Source organism: Oryctolagus cuniculus, chromosome 13 (genome assembly GCF_964237555.1).
Source record: "Oryctolagus cuniculus chromosome 13, mOryCun1.1, whole genome shotgun sequence".
In the NCBI taxonomy this organism is placed as follows: domain Eukaryota; kingdom Metazoa; phylum Chordata; class Mammalia; order Lagomorpha; family Leporidae; genus Oryctolagus; species Oryctolagus cuniculus.
In genome coordinates this window covers 70,070,368-70,087,660 of record NC_091444.1, presented here as the reverse complement: position 1 = coordinate 70,087,660, position 17,293 = coordinate 70,070,368, and the positions used below count along the sequence as shown (strand labels likewise).

Sequence of the window (17,293 nt, the reverse complement as noted above, 5' to 3'; positions counted from 1 at the left end):
GCCACAGTCTATGCAGCAACTCTATTTATTGGAATGGTCCTTGTGAGTCTGCAGGGGATTCTGACATAAACAAATCTGGAGTGTTTTTTCTGTGGTTCCTTCCCAGAGACTCTGAGACTACTGAATAAATGCCTCCCAGCTCTCCAGCTGGCCTGATTTACTCTTGTTTGAAGACTTCTTTGACAGAGCTACAAAGAGAGAGGGAGACACAGAGACACAGACAAGGAGACAAAGAGATCTTCTATCTGATGGTTCACTTCCCCAGACAGCCACAACAGCCAGAGGGCCAGGGAGCAGAGGCCCAAACATTTGGGCCACCTGCTGCTTTCCCAGGCATATCAGCAGGAAGCTGGATCAGAAGTAGAGCAGCCAGGACTCAAACTGGCATCCATATGGGATGCCAGCTTTGCAGGCGGCAGCTTTACCCACTACGCCACAAATGTCTGGTTTACTCTTAAGCCTGAAGCAACTCAGGACAGCAACTGTAGTCCATCAACTTGATCTTCAAAGGAAGACTCTGCAAGAAGAAGTTCATGGAGCTTAAGCTCATCCCACCCCTAGGTAATCAGATGGAATCAACAGTTTCCATTTCAACCTTGTCTTTGCTGATCCAGGCTTATACTAATCCTCAGGCGTTCCAATGGCTAGCTGTAGTCTGAACTTCAAATCACCACCACTCTGGGGCTGGCACTGTGGCATAGCTGGTTAAGCCTCCACCCATGAAGTTGACAATCCATATGGGCACCGGTTCGAATCCTGGCTGCTCCACTTCCAATCCATCTCCCTTCTGATGTGCCTGGGAAAGCAACACAGTATGGCCCAAGTTCTTGGAAGAAGCTCCTGGCTCTGACCTGGCAGCACAGGGCTGTTGTGGTGGCCATTTGAGGACTGAACCAGCAGATGGAGGATCTATCTCCTTCCCTCTCTCTGTTATTCTACATTTCAAATAAATAAAATCTGAAAAAAAAAAAAAAACCACTCCATAAATTTAGAGAAAGAGCCCCTTGACCCATTCACGAGGGATAGGTGTGGGAGGAAATGCAGACATCTGATGAAGGAAGAAAGGACAGTTTGGACTTGTACGTGCAAAATGCCAAACCAGATAGAAGCGTAAGCAGCAAGTTTTATGAGGCCGATTATAAATAACGGAACATGTTACTCTGAGAAGATTAGAAGTAAAGTTTGAAAAATGTCCAAGAAGAATGGAAACACAAAGTGCTGTTTTCATGCCAGTGTGAGAGCTCCAGCGTTTCTCCAGGCCTTCTTTGGCTCCCCTGAAGTGGAAGGATTTGATATGACAAATTCCTCCCACAGATGAAAACCCTTGCTTTAAAGTTAATTTACTTGGCATTCAGGAAAACTATACCATAAGACCTTCCTCTCCACTCAAAAAAAAAAAAAAAAAAAAAACTCATCAAGGCCACAAAACCAACATTTGACACGTTACCGTGAAATGAGTTTTCCCATTTATATAGCTGCTTTTTCCTTTTTTTATTATAAGGACATGAACACATAGCTTTATACTTGTTACCTTTACCTTTAAATGCCACATCAAGAGGCCAGGACAAAAAGCTAAGTCCCAAATGGTATAAAAAGCCATGAGCTGGAACTGCGGGACCTTCTTTAAGTCAAAAAGTGTGGACAAAACTCAACAATCATCTGCGATACACAGAGTAGTTTCTTGAGTAATTGTAGCAAACAGACTACGAGGATTATTTTTAGATAGAGCTAAAGCCTAGGAAGCCAATTTGCTTTGCCGTTTTTTGGAGGGGGGCTATGACTGCAGGAGCTTTTAAAAGCTTTCTTACAAGTGTTAAGTGTGTGCTTTTCATGAAGAGATATTTAAATTTGCATACCTGTGAGTGCATATACACACACATGTATATATGTACACATATAAGTATATACATATATCATACAGACACAATATACACTTCTCCATTTTCTTTCTTCCCATATCAAAAATAATGCGACCTAAACATTTTCTTTGGTAAAGAGACCTCAGCTCTTTGGAAAAATACTTCTGCAGTTAAATACCACTTTCAACTAATCAAAATAGCTGTGAGAAAGAGGCTACTGAGACCCCATTTCGTGACCACATGGGGCAATTGTAATTCCCTTTATTTACAAGGCTGCTTTCACTTCTCCCAATATGCAGACTATGACCAAAGGGGCCATCCTTTCTTTGCCCCTGAGCAACACACTAGATTCCTATCTACTTGTACATCCATCTTTCTTCCTTCATCTCTAAGAACACACACTAGTTATAATAACATTGTTATTTTTATTGTCTTCTGAGACTTATCCAACCTATATTTTAATCACAATAATAACAGCAAATATAAGTATACACACAGCACTTCCCATGTCTGAAGCACTGCTTGAAGTTTTTAAAAATAAATGAATTAAATCATGTGTTACATCATCTATTTCTCATGGCTTATTATGTTGGTTGCCTAAATCCATCCCTCCTTCCTAGTGAAACCTAGTCATGTCCAAGCTTCACACAGTCATGACCTTGGGATGGGCTGTCCTAGGAGGTGGATCCTCATTCATCTAAGCTCATAGGCGAAGCCTTCCAGGGACATGTAGATGACAGATTCCTGGCCAAGGACATGTGAGAAAAAAAAAATCTACTGATTTTAAGGAAGAAGAATTTGTTCAAGAGGACAATTTTTTTGGTTGCTGTTCTTAATAAAAAGTACACAGGAAGAGAATCTCTCCCTCTAGAATTTTGTGAGTCCAGAGTTGATGCCTAGAAATTCTGGAGCCTTCTTGCAAGCCTAAGGGAGCTGGTCTGAAAACCAACGTACCCCAGAAAGAGAATGCCAAGAGGTTACTGGGCACCAAGGAGGGACCCAGAAACCCAGATTTTCCTGTATACACAGCAGCCGTAACTTTCGCTTTCTTGCCTCATGTGTTTATACATTTCCTCATTGTTTTAAGTAGTTGAGTTCTGACATCTCTTACTTGCTGTCAAAGGCATCCTTAATGATAAGATTAACTTCCCCGATGCAGAAAGAGAGTAAGATGACAAGTGATTTATGCCGCTACCCTTAGTAAATGCAAAAAGACCCTGCAAACATTAGAGACACAAATTTGAAGGAGTTCGGAATGTGCCACCCTCAAATATGCAGCTCAGGTGTGCCAATCGCTGCAAGCTGAAGGCAAGGAGAGCTGTCTCTGGATTCCCGATATCTGCCTAAAGACAGATCCCCCAAAGGGAACTTGATTGGCCTCCATCCCTTCCCCAGGGGTTCCATCAGCTGAGGATAATTACCTCTTATCACAGAAGAGGAGACCCAAGTCAACACCTCACAGGGCACAGTGCAGCGTGTCACAAGCCATCCTACCTCCCCTCCACTTGTCTAGGGGCCCACTCATCATCCCTTCAGGGATGTGTTCTCTAAACTGCCCACACCTCCCTCCCTGCTGCCTTTGAAAAGGATATATAAAACTCCTATATCTGGTCCTGGAGAGGTATTTCTCTGATGTTCCTATGCATATAATAAATTTGCATAACTTTTCTCCTGTTAATCTGTTTTCATAGACCCGGAGAGCAAAGCGAAAGTTTCTCCACTCCCACCCACATAAAAAAAAAAAAAAAAAAAAGGCAAGTTCTAGAGAAGGGATCTTGGGATCTTGGGGCCAGCACTGTGGTGTAGAAGGCTAAGTAAGCCTCTGCCTGCAGTGCGCCAGTTTTGAGTCCCGGCTGCTCCACTTCTGACCCAGATGCCTGCTAATGCACCTGAGAAAACACTGGAAGATAAACCAAGTGCTTGGGCTCCTACATCCACCTGGGAGACCCACAAGAATGCCTTGGTTCCTGGCTTCAGAATCAGCTGAACTCTGGTCATTGCCGCCATTTGGGGCGAGAACCAGTGGATGGAAGATCTTTCTCTCTCTCTTGCTCTCCCTTTCTCTCTGCCTGTTAATTTAAAATATTGAGAAGGGCTCCCAAACCCCAATGCTTAATAAATGACAGGTATATATACTGTTGTAACCACCCCCTCTTCATATAATTCATCTTGAAATTATGGTTACCAAGTTCATCAACTAGAGTTCAATAAAGGTCTCTGATTCTTGCTCCCACTTTCTGATTTTGTGTGTATGTATGTGATTACACACGTGCAAATCACTCAAAGTATCACAAGGCACATGGAAAGGCAACTGTGTCATTTTTTTTCTTAAACACTAATGGTTTGGGCTCTAACAGTGCATTTTAGAAAATGCATGAATTCAAAGTATAAAACATGGCAGTAATTTGTTAATTGTTCATGCTTATGTCCACATGTAATCCTGAGTCAATAACTTTTCAATGCCAGCAGTGTGAGGGTTTTAGCTGCAAGCAGACTTCATGCAAAACAAAACCCTGAGAAAGCTCATCCCTGAAGGGAAAGCTTCATTACATAAACACGCTGCAAGTTGCATTGCAAAAGGTAGCATGCTCCCCAGTGTGCAGTGAATAGGATTCAGGACAGAATTCACATTGGAAGACAAACCACCAAGTTCCATGAGGCTTTTATAAAGATTGCAGGTTTAATGACCACAAGTCATTAAGTGAGGGCTCTAGAACAGAAGTGCATCCTCGGTCTCAGGCATCTTATGTCCCCTTTCTCCAGCTGTTCCCAAGGCTGGGCCTCTCTGTAATCAGTCAGATTACTGAGCACCTGGGAGTAGTGTCAACAGGCTGTACTGAACTCGAAGCCCATAGCATCAGTTTTGCTTCTCATCCTTGGGCACTGAGTTACTTCTCAATACTAATACCTGTTGCTGCATTAGAAGCACACTGCTGCCCTCCCTCTAAGTCTTGCACCAACACCATCCTAGAAATAAGGAGCAAATTATGTCTTGTGGCTTTGGGAACAGGAACTAAGCATGCCTAGCTCAGTCCTACTCTCTCCCTTTTCCTCTTGGGAGACAGCTGACCACAAGAAGCTCCCAGTCTAATATTCTAAGCCCAGCTGACCACGTTAGAGCCATCAGACCACACATAGGTTCTATCCTTGCAGGAAGGCCTGGCCTACCTGGGGGGGCGAGTCCATCTACCTCAAGGAAGGGAATCAGCCATGTTGTCTGAAGATAGAAGCTGTTTTTTCCAATATAATCTTTTTGTTTTTTTTTTAAACTTTTATTTAGTAAATATAAATTTCCAAAGTACAGTTTTGAATTGCAATGGCTTCCCCCCACCCCATAACTTCCCTCCCACCCACAACCCTCCCATCTCCCGCTCCCTCTCCCATTCCATCTTGATCAGTTAAAGGAAAAAGTAAAAAGGAATCTTCAACTCATTTAAACCAGAATATGGGTGACAAAAACCTATCGGTAATAATTGGGCTCACCTAAACCCTCATGATTTTGAAAATAGAGATATTCCACCAGATCGTACTTGTACAGGGCTTGATGGTTATCTCTCTGGGTCTCAACACACAAACCTGGGAGGAAGGCAAAGTTGATTCTCCCAAGATGGACTCTACTGGGAAGCGGAGACTGAGCTATTTTTAAAGAACTGTCCAGGGCAGCACAGCCAGTACAACATTCCACATCCCTAGCTCCTGCGCTGCTGCTTTGGCTGGAGTTCCTTCCCCTCCCCGGCTTCCTGCAGCTCCCTAAGGAGCTGAGTAAACTCAGTGACCTGCCCAAGTGGGGCCCTGGAACCAGGCCGCCCCCTACCTCCCCCTAACAGTTTTGTCTTCTACTTCAACACACAACACATTTATTGAATTCTGTGCCATTTAGTCAACAACCTGATTTGTTGGAAGTCCCAACTTTAATTCTGCCTTCCTTTGGAGGTTTCTCCCAGGCAAAGAAGAGAGTTAATTATTTTGTTGGTTTAGTGAATGCTTTTTCATTCTTAAGCAGAAGGTCTCTACCCAAACTGAAAAAGCTTAAGAAGTTCTTTAAAGTCACTCCAGGAGAGTGGTATCACAAGATGGAGACACAGGAAATACCAGCCTTTATCCTCCCCGCCCCCTAGAAAAACAAACACAGACAGTTCTTCACAAACCAAAATAGCCCAGGAGGGCTCAAGGGCCCACGAAAGAATATGCAACAACACAGTAGAGAAAAACAGCAAAAAAGGAGGATATTCACAGAGAAAGGACTGCTGTTGAGATCAGCATACCTGAGATGCCGGGGACATTAAGGGCAAAAAAAGGAAGTGGGAAGCTATTGGTATCAGCCACATGCTGGGGATCACTGTGGTCCCCAGTAGCCTGGGGTGCAGAGGATGCCAGGATCTTTGGCTACAGAGGGAACCAACAGCCATTCCCATTATGGTGCCTCAGGGAGAGACAGACAGACAGACAGATGGCTGCATATGCCTACCCGCCATCCCCCAATAAACAGCCACTGTGGAGGTGCTTCTGGAAAGGAACCACTCTCCAGACCTGATTTTGGTGGCTGCGCTGGGCCAGCCACATCTCAGACACCAAAAGCCATCACCATAGGGGGCTGGTTCACACACTCTGGACCTCAGAACCAAGCCCTCCTTGCTCATGCCCATACTGTAGGCAGGCAATAGCACACCCCCACTCCCCGATCCTAACACCATTCTAACTCTGCACACACCATGGCAGTGGGGCTGCCCACATTCCGAGGGACCAGTGCTATCACCGCCTTGGACCTCAGAGCCGTAGTCCCTCTGTGCACACCCAGGCTTCCACCCTCAGCTCCGCAGCCTCTCCCCGAATGCCACTCGTGAGATGTTGATGCCACAGCCATTGCAAGAAAGGCTGTAGGTAAGACACGGCACCGAGGGCAGCTCCTCCTCGGCTGTGACTTCCCCAGTGGGAAAAGACAACACCAGGAAAATGTTAGCCACCGTGACTGCCAAAGACCCCAACAGCCGTCAGCACACTGAGGAAATCCACAGCAGCTGAAGATCCCTTGAACTCAGCTGAGAGAGCTGCACCCTCACTGGTACCAGCATCACTTCACCCTGCCCAGCAAGTGTCTCCACACTTCCCCATAGAGAGAAGTCTTAGCAGGGGTGAAACAAGGCCGTAAAACCTGGGAGAGGTGACTGCCCAGTGAATGCACAGACGTTAACCCAAGGCCAAAAGAAACATGAAATAAAACGAGAGAGAGAGTCTTAACACCACCAAAAGAACATGATAACCTTTCAGTACCTGACCACAAAGCAGTGCATGTATGTAAGAACTGTCTAAGAATTCACACTAATTGTTTTAAGGAAGTTCAGTAAACTTCAAGAGAATACAGCACTATTCAATGAATGAGAATGCCCCAAATGAGAAATTTAGTAGAGAATGAAGCGACCAAGCAGAAGAAAATACCTGAAGAACAGGTTATTTGAAACTCTAGGGGTCGGCACTGTGGCACAGTTGGTAAAGCCACTGCCTGCAGTGTCGGCATTCCGTATGGGCGCCAGCTCGAGTCCCTGCTGCTCCACTTCCAATCCAGCTCTCTGCTATGGCCTGGGAAAGCATTAGAAGATGGCCCAAGTCCTTGGGCCCCTGCACCCACGTGGGAGACCTGGAAGAAGCTCCTGGCTCCTGGTTTCAGATTGGTAGAGTTCCAGCCATTGTGGCCAATTGGGGAATGAAACAGCGGATGGAAGACTCTCTCTCTCTCTCTTTCTGCATCTCCTCCTCTATGTAACTCTCACTTTCAAATAAATAAATCTTTTTAAAAAATTCTAATCATTGTGGCACCACATGTGAAGCCACCACTTTACTTGGGATGCCCTCATCCTACTCTGAAATGTGTGATGTAACTCCTGCCTCCTCTATTTCCAATCCAACTTCTTGTCATTGTGCACCCTGGGAAGCAGCAGATGATGCTCAGGTAGTTGAGTCCCTGCCACCCAAGTGGGAGACCTGCCTGGGATGAGTTTTGGGTTTCTGGCTTTAGCCTGGCCCAGCCCTGGCCACTGTACACATTTGGGGAGTAAATGAGCAGATGGAAGATCTCTCTTCTTTTTCCCTGTCTCCCACTCTCCCTCACTCTCTAAAAAGTGAAAATAAATGCATAATATTATATTTAATATATTTATATATATGATAAATAAAAATGGAAACAATATATCAAAACTTACAATGATGTAGCAAAAGCAGCTTTTTGGGGGGGCAGGAAGAAGTTCATAGCAATAAATGCCTACATCACAGAATAATATCTCAAATAACCTAACGTTACATCTCAAGGAACTACAAAGAGACGAACAAACCAATCCCATGTTAACATAAGGCAGGAAATGATAAAGATCAGGCAGATGTTAAAAAAAAAAAAAAAAAAACAAAAACAAAAAAAAAAAAAAAACAGAAACTTGGGGGCCGGGCGCTGTGGTGTAGCGAGTTAAGCACCACCTGCACTGCCAGCATCCCACATGGGCACTGGTTTGAGTCCCGGCTGCTCCACTTCTGATCCAGCTCTCTGCTATGGCCTGTGAAAGCAATAGAAGATGGCCCAAGTCCCTAGGCCCCTGCACCCACGTGGGAAGCCCAGAAGCTACTCCTAGCTCCTGGCTTCAGACTGGCACAGTTCTGACCATTGCAGCCAATTGGGGAGTGAACCAGTGGATGGAAGACCTTTATCTCTCTATCTGCCTCTCCTGCTCTGTGTAGCTCTGACTTTCAAATAAATAAATCTTTAAAAAAAAAAAACAGAAACTACAGGAACAATAGAAAAAAAAATCAATAAAACTAAGAGTTGATTATTTGAAAAGAAACAAACTACACAGGGCTGGTGCTGTGGTGTAGTAGGTTAAGCCTCTGCCTACAGCTCCAACATCCCATATGGGCACTGGTTCATGTCACATCTGCTCGACTTCTTTTTTTATTTTTATTTTTGACAGGCAGAGTTAGACAGTGAGAGGGAGAAGCAGAGAGAAAGGTCTTCCTTTTTCCGTTGGTTCACCCCCCAATGGCTACCACGCTGCGCTGATCCGAAGCCAGGAGTCAGGTGCTTCCTCCTGGTCTCCCATGCAGGTGCAGGGCCCAAGGATCTGGGTCATCCTCCACTGCCTTCCCAGGCCAGAGCAGAGAGCTGGAATGAAAGAGGAGCAACTGGGACAGAATCTGGCGCCCCAACTGGGACTAGAACCTGGAGTGCTGGCGCTGCAGGTGGAAGATTAGCCTAGTGAGCTGTGGCACCGGCCCTGCTCGACTTCTGATCCACCTCCCTGCTAATGCCCTGGGAAAGCAATGGAAGATAGTACAAGCACTTAGGCCCCTGCTCCCATGTGCAAGACATGGAAGAAGCTCCTGGCTTTGAACGGGCCCAGCTCTGACCATTGTGGCCATCTGGGAGTGAACCAGAAGATGGAAGACACTCTTGGTCTCTCCCTCTGTTTGTAACAGCCTCTCAAATAAATCTTTAAAAAACAGTAAACTACACCAAGAAAAAAATAGAAGATAAAATCAGAAAGGAAAGGGAACATTGCAACTGATATAACTGAAAGATAAAAGACCCCAAGAAATTACCAGGAATAAGTCTATATCCACAAATTGTATAAACAAAATAAATGGAAAAATTCCTAGACATATGCAACTTACCAAAGATGAATCATGAAGAAGAATTAGAAAATCCACAGAGACCAATTATGAGTAAGGAGATTGGATCAGTAATACAAAGTCTCCCATCAAAGAAAAGCCTAGGACTCAATGGCTTCACTGCTGAAATCCACTTAACGTTTAAAGAACAACAATCCTACCCAGACTCTTCCAAATAAATAGTCAAAGTGGGAATAAATCCAAACTCCTTTCTGTGAGGCAAGAATTACCATGATACCAAAGCCAGACGGGGAAACTCCCAGAAAAGAAAATTACAGGTCAAACTCACTAGTGAGCAATTTCAAAAATTCTCAACAGAATACTAGAAAATCAAATTCAACATTCACCATAATCAAGTAGCTTCTTGCCTGGCATGCAAGGATGATTGAACATGCACAAATCTATAAATGTAACATACCATATAACAGAATTACAGAGAAAATATATGATCATCTCAATAGCTGCAGGCAAAACAAAAAAAATTAACATCCTTTCATGATAAAAATTCTCAATAAATTTGGTATACAGGAGACGTAGCTCAACACAATAAAGGCCATATATGACCAGCCCACAGAGTGCATCATACTCAGAGAACAGCTGAAAGCAATTGAAAGGATACCCATTCCCTCCACTTCTACCCAACACAATTTTCAAGTCCTATTAAAAGCAATTAGGCAAGACAAAGAAATAAAAGGCACCAAATCAGAAATGAAGAAGGTACAAATTGTACAAGATGCCACCAAAAGACTGAACTAATAAACAAATAGTCTACAAAATAAAAAAAAAGTTCCTCACTTTTTGTAAGAATTACTTTATTTATTTGAAAGACAGAGTTACAGAAAGAAGTAGAGCCAGAGAGAGAGGTCTTCCATTCTCCTGGTTTACTCCCCAAATTACCACAACGACCTGAGCTGAGCTGATCCAAAGCCAGGAACCAGGAGCTTTTTCCAGGTCTCCCATGAGGGTGCAGGGGCCCAAGGAGTTGGGCCATCTTCTACTGCATTCCCAGGCCACAGCAGAGAGCTGGATCAGAAGAGGAGCAGTCAGGACTCAAACTGGCACCCATATGGGATGCTGGTGCTACAGGCTGGGGTTTTAACCTACTGCGCCACAGCGCTGGCCCCCTTTTTTTCTTTTTTAAGATTTATTTATCTGAAAGTTAATATTACATAGTCAGGGAGAGACAGAAAGAAAGATTGTCCATATGCTGGTTCACTTCCCTAGATAACCACAGCTGCCAGGGCTGGCCCAGGCCAAGGCCAGGAGCTTCCTCCAGGTCTCCCAGGTGGCAGGGTCCCAGGCATTCGGGGCCATCTTCTGCTGCCCTTCCCAGGCCATCAGCAGGGACGGTGGGTCGGAAGTGGAGCAGCCGGGACACAAAATAGCACCCATATGGGATGCTGGCATTGCAGGCATTGCCTTGACCCACTACACCACAACACTGGCTCCGAGTTATCAGACAAAAGAAAACAATCCTATGCATGATATCTCTAGGAAAAGTACTCTACTCGGGAATAAATTTAACCAGGGAGGTGAAATCAGCCAGCTGGTTCGGCTTCTCAGGAGACAGCAGCACCCTGATATGTATCTGGACAGATTGATCATGCCCGAATCCTACTGCCTGCCCGCATGACCAGTCAGCTTCTCTTCTAAGCCTGGATCCTCATCTGAAAGAGAGTGGGGGAATACATCACTTTGCTTTCAGTATTGTTGTGAGGGATAAAGGCAACAGCAAAGACAACTACAGCAGCTACCACTGATTCAGCCCTGCATGCCGGGTGCCTGCTACAGGCCAGGAGAAGACAAGGAGGAGAAGTCATGGCTTTTTCCATTTCTTAAAGATGTGGAGTTCTACTGTCCATCAACAGTCGGAGGTATCTGACGCAGTGGTTAAGTCGCCCATCAGGATGTCCACATCCCCTACTGGAGTGCTTGGTGCAAGGCATGGATCTCTGCTTCCCATTCAGCTTTCTGCTACTGCACACACTGGGAGCCAAGAGATGATGGCTCAAGTGATTTGGTCCATGACACCCATATGGGAGACCTGGATGGAGTTTCTGGATCCCAGCTTTAGCCTGGCTCAGCCCCAGCAGTTGTAGGCATTTGGGAAGTGAGCCAATAGATGGAAGATCTGTCTCTGTCTCTCCCTCTCCCATTCAAATAAAAGGGAAAATTTTTTTTAAAAAAAATGAGAGCAGCCCTTAGAGATGCAAGAGACAAAATATCATAGCATGGTGCAAAGGCCCTCCGCAAGCCATGTGTCCCAGTACTGGGCCCAACGGCAGCGGCAGCAGCTATAGTGCAAGTCACAAGGCTGAATGGAGGAGGAGAGCCTCTACCAAGAGGCCACCCAGTGGGGCCAAGGGCCAAGGCTGGGGTGCAGGCAATGGACATATTTGCCTCATCCATGAGTCCCCAGGGAGCTCCTCTGGGCAAGGCCCCTGGTTCTCGCCTGTCAGTTCAGGGAAACGTAGCAGGAGCCAGCTGTGCTCTTCCAGTATGGAAGTCCCCTCTAAAGGGCCACAGACGGTGACCATGTAGTGAGTTCCCAGTACCAGACAGTGTTGCTGTCCCCATATCAATGACAATGGATAAGTTCCCCTCTTACCCATGGCACATGTCACCCAATTTCCACCGGGATTAGGTTCAGGTAAACCTGACCCAGGTCTTCTATTCCCACGGCCCCTTACCTGACCCTACCTTTTTCCCTCAAGATGTGTGGTATGACGAAAAAGGCACCAGACCAAGCATTAAGGAGACCTGAGATTTCCTTCCTAGCCACCACCAATCTCTGTGACCTTGGTTGGATCACCTATCTCCACGTCCTCATCCATGAAACGGATGCTTGTGGGGGCCCCATGAGCAGAGTGGCAAAGCACCCAAGGAGTGGGGCAGCATTCCAGAAAGGGCCAAGAGGGTCAAAGGACACATCAATGACTCCTTCAACAATGGGAGGTAAGGGACAATGGACAGGATCAGAAATAACGGAGGCTCCGATGATGAAATATGCTGGCTAGGAAAGGCCTTCTGGTGGCAGTGAAACAAAGCTCACCTCATATAGAAAGCAGGGCCAGGTTTGCCAGCATCCCATCTACAATTCCCATTTGTGAGACAGGCTGGTCTTTGAACTTGGCCGAGCTGGTCAGCGTGTTCCACGCAAGGTGTCATCAACAGAGTACAAAGCTCAGAGCCAGATTTCCAGTATCCTGCCGGCAGGGACCGCCCACATTCCCCTCTTCCTGTTCTCCTTTCAAAGTGTGTTTTCACAGTTGTTACCTCCACGAGCAAAGGGGATGGAGCTGAGAGTAGACTGATATATTTAAGTGCCATTGAATATACAAAATGTGGAAGTCATAGATGTGGCCATTTCACCCACCTTGACAGGCAGGGGATGGGTGAGGCAGGGTGGAAAGACTATTATAACCCAGCAGGAACATGAGGCACTAGGAAGCAGAGGGCGTGGGGCAGAAGATGGATTAAGTTCAATTTATGAGTCACAGTGGAGCTGGGAGCTACATTCATACCCAGGCAAAAATCCATGCTGGGCTTGTCTCCCAGGCCAACATGATCACCCCGTCTTTCTAAGGGGAGGAGGAATGGATGAGGTGAAGAAGAACATCAAGCTCTGCCTAGAGAGGGCATCTTCCCTGTGAATCTCAGAATCTGGGGGTATTGAGTAAAAGTTCTTCCTGGCAGCCCCCGCAAAGCCCCATGTGCGCCCCTGGTGGCCAACACTTTGCTCTCTTCCTCATTGCCCCACAGGCCCACCTTGCAAGGCCCAAGGAGGATACTCTCTCACCGGACCCCAACATGGTAGAGCCCATCCTTACAGAGAGTAAGACCCGACATGTGCCAAGCACACAGGAAGAACGCTGGGCTCACTCCAAATACTGGAACCAAGGTGGGAAGGTGGAAGATCGGGTGTGGGATAAAGACAGCTCCTACAACATCAAGTCCCTGCAGTCCTCTCCTCTCCCCTTCCTGTGGTTAAGGAAGCTTCTCAGAGCCAGGATGGAAGAAGATGGAGAGGTGGGGAGAGGAGGGAGATGGCACAGTGATCACTAGTGAGGAAGATGCTTCCTGTTCCCTCCCTCCAACATCACACAGAGTCCCAGCCTCTCTGCTGCTCTTCAGTGGAAACAAACTAAGGTTCCTTTAAGGCTTTCTTCTAGCCCAAGCTCTGAACAGGCAGGAACCATCCAGAGTTCCACCCTATCCAAAGTCCACCTGTTAAGCATTAGTTCAGCCTTACAAAGGATTAAGAAAGTGGGGGAGTTCTGCATCACCTTTTATGAGAAAGGCCTGTTTAAAAGGAAACAAATCCACCAACTCAATTCACCCCAGGTTATTTCTACCCTGGAGGAAGGAAGAGCAAGTCAATACTGAGGTACCTCTCCCCTGGTTTCAAGGCTCCTCAACCTCCCCTCATGCAGATGGCCAGGCCTGCAGCACGCAGCCCTGACAAAGCAGCTGCCCACCTGCTGGAAGAGAGGTGGGACAGTCCCACCAGCAGTCATCCTTCTGTTGCCAGCACCCTCTGCCACACGAAGGGGTGTCCCTGGCAGGTGACCAAAACAATGCACAGAGTACGCATTTAACCAACAGCTTCTACAGAAAGGCCCCTTGCTGTCCACTATCCATGTTAGCAAGGGTGACTAAGTTAGCCCATCCTCAGTTTGCAGTATGACGTCTTACTTCCCTTCATTTCAATGAGTTGAAGTGAACCAGGCTGGAAATTCAGGCAATGGCCCAGTCATCACCCTGGGCCCCAAAACCTTCTTACACCACGGGAGATGTGAATCCCTACATAGGTAAGCTCTCCGTTAGCTGTTTCTAGTCTTGTGTTTCCCCAGGGTGGACCAGGCACTAGAGCAACTTCATCTCAGCACACCCACACCCTCGCTCTCCGGCTCAGAGCAACAAGCCCCAGATTGGGCCGAGAGGAACATCTGCACACCTCTGGAGACTTGGCCTCTTCCTTGCTTCCCTTCTGATGGGTGGATAGAGAATGGGGAGGGGCAACAGCAGAGGGGAGGGGAGGGTGGCTGGGGTCAGGAGAAGATCATGGAACAGCAGGAATGAAAAGTAGAATGAAAATTAAATTAATAGTAAATTCTCATTGAAAGAAAATAGCACTTGATCACGTTATTGAGAGGACTCACAGGTGCCTACCCAACCCATTCACCTACAGTGTGCTCTTGACATGGAACCCTCTGCCTGGCAACCATCAAACATTCTGACTTGGGGGAAGAATCCTAGGTGCCAAAATAGGAGACATTCAAGCCATCCAAGGCTTTTGAGCCCCCGTGTCCACCCCTCAGGAACTCCAAGGCTTAAAGGATCAATCTGTAATCTCTATGCTAACAAACCACTCTGAGATGGCAAGTAAGTAGACCCAAATGCACCCCTTTGGGGATTTACCAAATGTTAGATTCATTCACCTGCTAGCCCTTGCTCCTCTCTGTGCCAAGCTCTGTATGGGCATCTCAACTACATCTCCAAACAGCCCTGTGAAAAGGGACTCATTGACCCAGTTTTGCAGCTAGAGAGGCTCAGTGGCTTGACCACAGTCACAGTTAGTAAGGAGCTCTCCTAGGATTTAGCCCTGGGTCTGCCCCGATCCAAAACTCCAGATGCAGCCACCATTTGTTAATTGTTCAAAGAGTGAGCAGTGCCTTCTAAAATTCTCCCGAGTACCAGACTACCCGTTACTATCAGCGGCCATAAAGCTTTTCAAAAGATGACAACACATCTACATTCCCTGGAGCTGGTGGCCACTGCCACACTGACAACTGCACCTTTAAAGCCAGTTCCCAGGAAGCATGAAACCTCAGGCAGCAGAGAAACCTATTTGTTGTATCGACTGGGTAAAGGCTAAAGAAATGACCTTCACATAGGTTTTAATTAATTGGTTTCTTGCAACCAAATCTAAGTCCTCACAGGGCCTATATGGTTATACAGATAGGGGCCACCATTGTGGTATAGCTGATAAAGCTGCTGCCTGTAACACCGGCCTCCCCTGTGTCCTGGCTGCTCCACTTCTTATCCATCTTCCTGCTAATGTACCTCGGAAAGCATCAGAAGATGAACCAAATCCTTGGGTCCCTGCTACCTACATGGGAGACTTGGATGAAGCTCCTGGCTCCTTGCTTTGGTCTGGCCCAGCCCTGGGCATTGCAGCTATTTGGGGAGTGAATTAGCACATGGAAGATCTGTTTTTCTCCCTCTCCTCTCTCTCTCTTTTTAAAGTCGGAGGGAGAAACAAAGATACACAAATAAAGTGAGATTCTCTTCCCAAATGCCCACAACATCCAGGACTGGGCCAGGCTGAAGCCAGGAGCCGGCAGGTTTCTCACATGGGTGGCAGGAACCTAGTCACCTGAGCCATCACCTGCTGCCTCCCTGAGTCTGCTCTGGCAGGAAGCTGGAGTCAGGAATCCAACCCAAGCACTCTGATATGGGACACAGGCATCTTATAAGGCCAAATCCCTGTCCCCAGTAAGACTTTGTAAGCAGCTTTTGAATGCTAGGAAAGACTATTGATTCCATCAGTCATAATACTACTATATCATAAGCCACTATATATTAAGTTCCTCTTGTTCATGAAAAGAATTACATATAAAAGATAGGATTCCTATTCATTAGCAGATTCACATAAATGCTCATAGAAAACATGGCTGGAATAAACATGATTTAATTTTCCTCCAGAAAACCAGGAGGAGGAGGAACTGGGGTCAGGGCTCGCCCGTTGTGTGGTGGATGGGAGGTATCACTTACGTGGCTTGCAGAACTCAGTGTGTCATTCCAAAAAGCAAAGTTGTTTTTCCCACTCTTGCGGGAAATGCATTTTAGGGTTGGGGGGTCATAGCTTTGAGATGCACATTTCTATGAGAGGTAATGAATTCTTCCTACCACTCTCTAGCACTGTAACTTCCATTGTCCTACAGAATCAGCTTCACCTGTCCTGCCAAGCCTTAGGGTTCCATGCCACAGTCAGCCAAGTATTAGAGGGGCAAAAGCAATCTGTGGGGTACAGAGAACAGGAGGGGAGAGGGGACAGTGAAGGGAGAGAAAGGGGAGACAGGGGACAACCAGGAGGACAGAGGGCAGGAAGCTGTGGAGGTGGGCTGTAGGCAGCAACAATCTGGAGTCTGCAGAGAGAACCAGGGAGGTGACAGAAATCAGGAGGCACTCAGACTGGCTAGGTTCTAGACCCAGCTGCAAACATTTCCTCTCGGAAATCCACCCTTTTTGGTAGCCTCAGAATAAGGAAATGGGTAAAGGGTCCTTTCCTTGAGCAAATCAAGAGAAACAAGTTAGGAAGTAGCAACAAGGTCACCACCTGGTACCGTGAAACAGTGTTCTTGCCTCACTCTTCAAAAAAAATTATTTTGAGAGGCAGAAGGCAAAGAGAGATTTTCCATCTGCCAGTATACTTCTCAAATGCCCCCAATAGTCAGGGCTAGGCCAGGTCAAAGCCAGGAAGGAGACAGGAACTCAATTCAGGTCTCCTACGTAGGTGGCAGGGACCCAAGTACTTGAGCCATCATTTGCTGTCTCCCAGGGTGCACACCAGGCAAGAAGCTGGATCAGAAACCAAATACCTGGTATACCTCAAACTGGGTACTCTTCCCAAAGCCACGCAACTCTGCACCAAACACCTCCTCCCCACTCTTCACTTTTTTTAAACATTTTTTATTTCAAAGTCAGCTACAGAGAGACAGAGGCAGAGAGAGAGAGAGAGAGAGAGAGAGAGAGAAAGAATTAGAAAGGTCTTCCATCTA

General features: G+C 46.5%; 1 protein-coding gene and 1 long non-coding RNA gene across 3 annotated transcripts in view; one reads left to right on the top strand and one right to left on the bottom strand.

Annotated features, from left to right (window-relative positions):
• Positions 1-17,293, bottom strand: part of CCDC3 (coiled-coil domain containing 3) — a 120,388-nt gene that overhangs the window by 65,742 nt on the left and 37,353 nt on the right. The gene's annotated exons all lie outside the window — the stretch shown is intronic.
• The window catches only part of LOC103350900 (uncharacterized), a 36,451-nt gene continuing 33,917 nt past the window's right edge, over positions 14,760-17,293 (top strand). Inside the window, exon 1 of the long non-coding RNA XR_007909999.2 lies at positions 14,760-14,894. This is a non-coding gene — a long non-coding RNA (uncharacterized lncRNA). The remainder of the gene's footprint in view (positions 14,895-17,293) is intronic.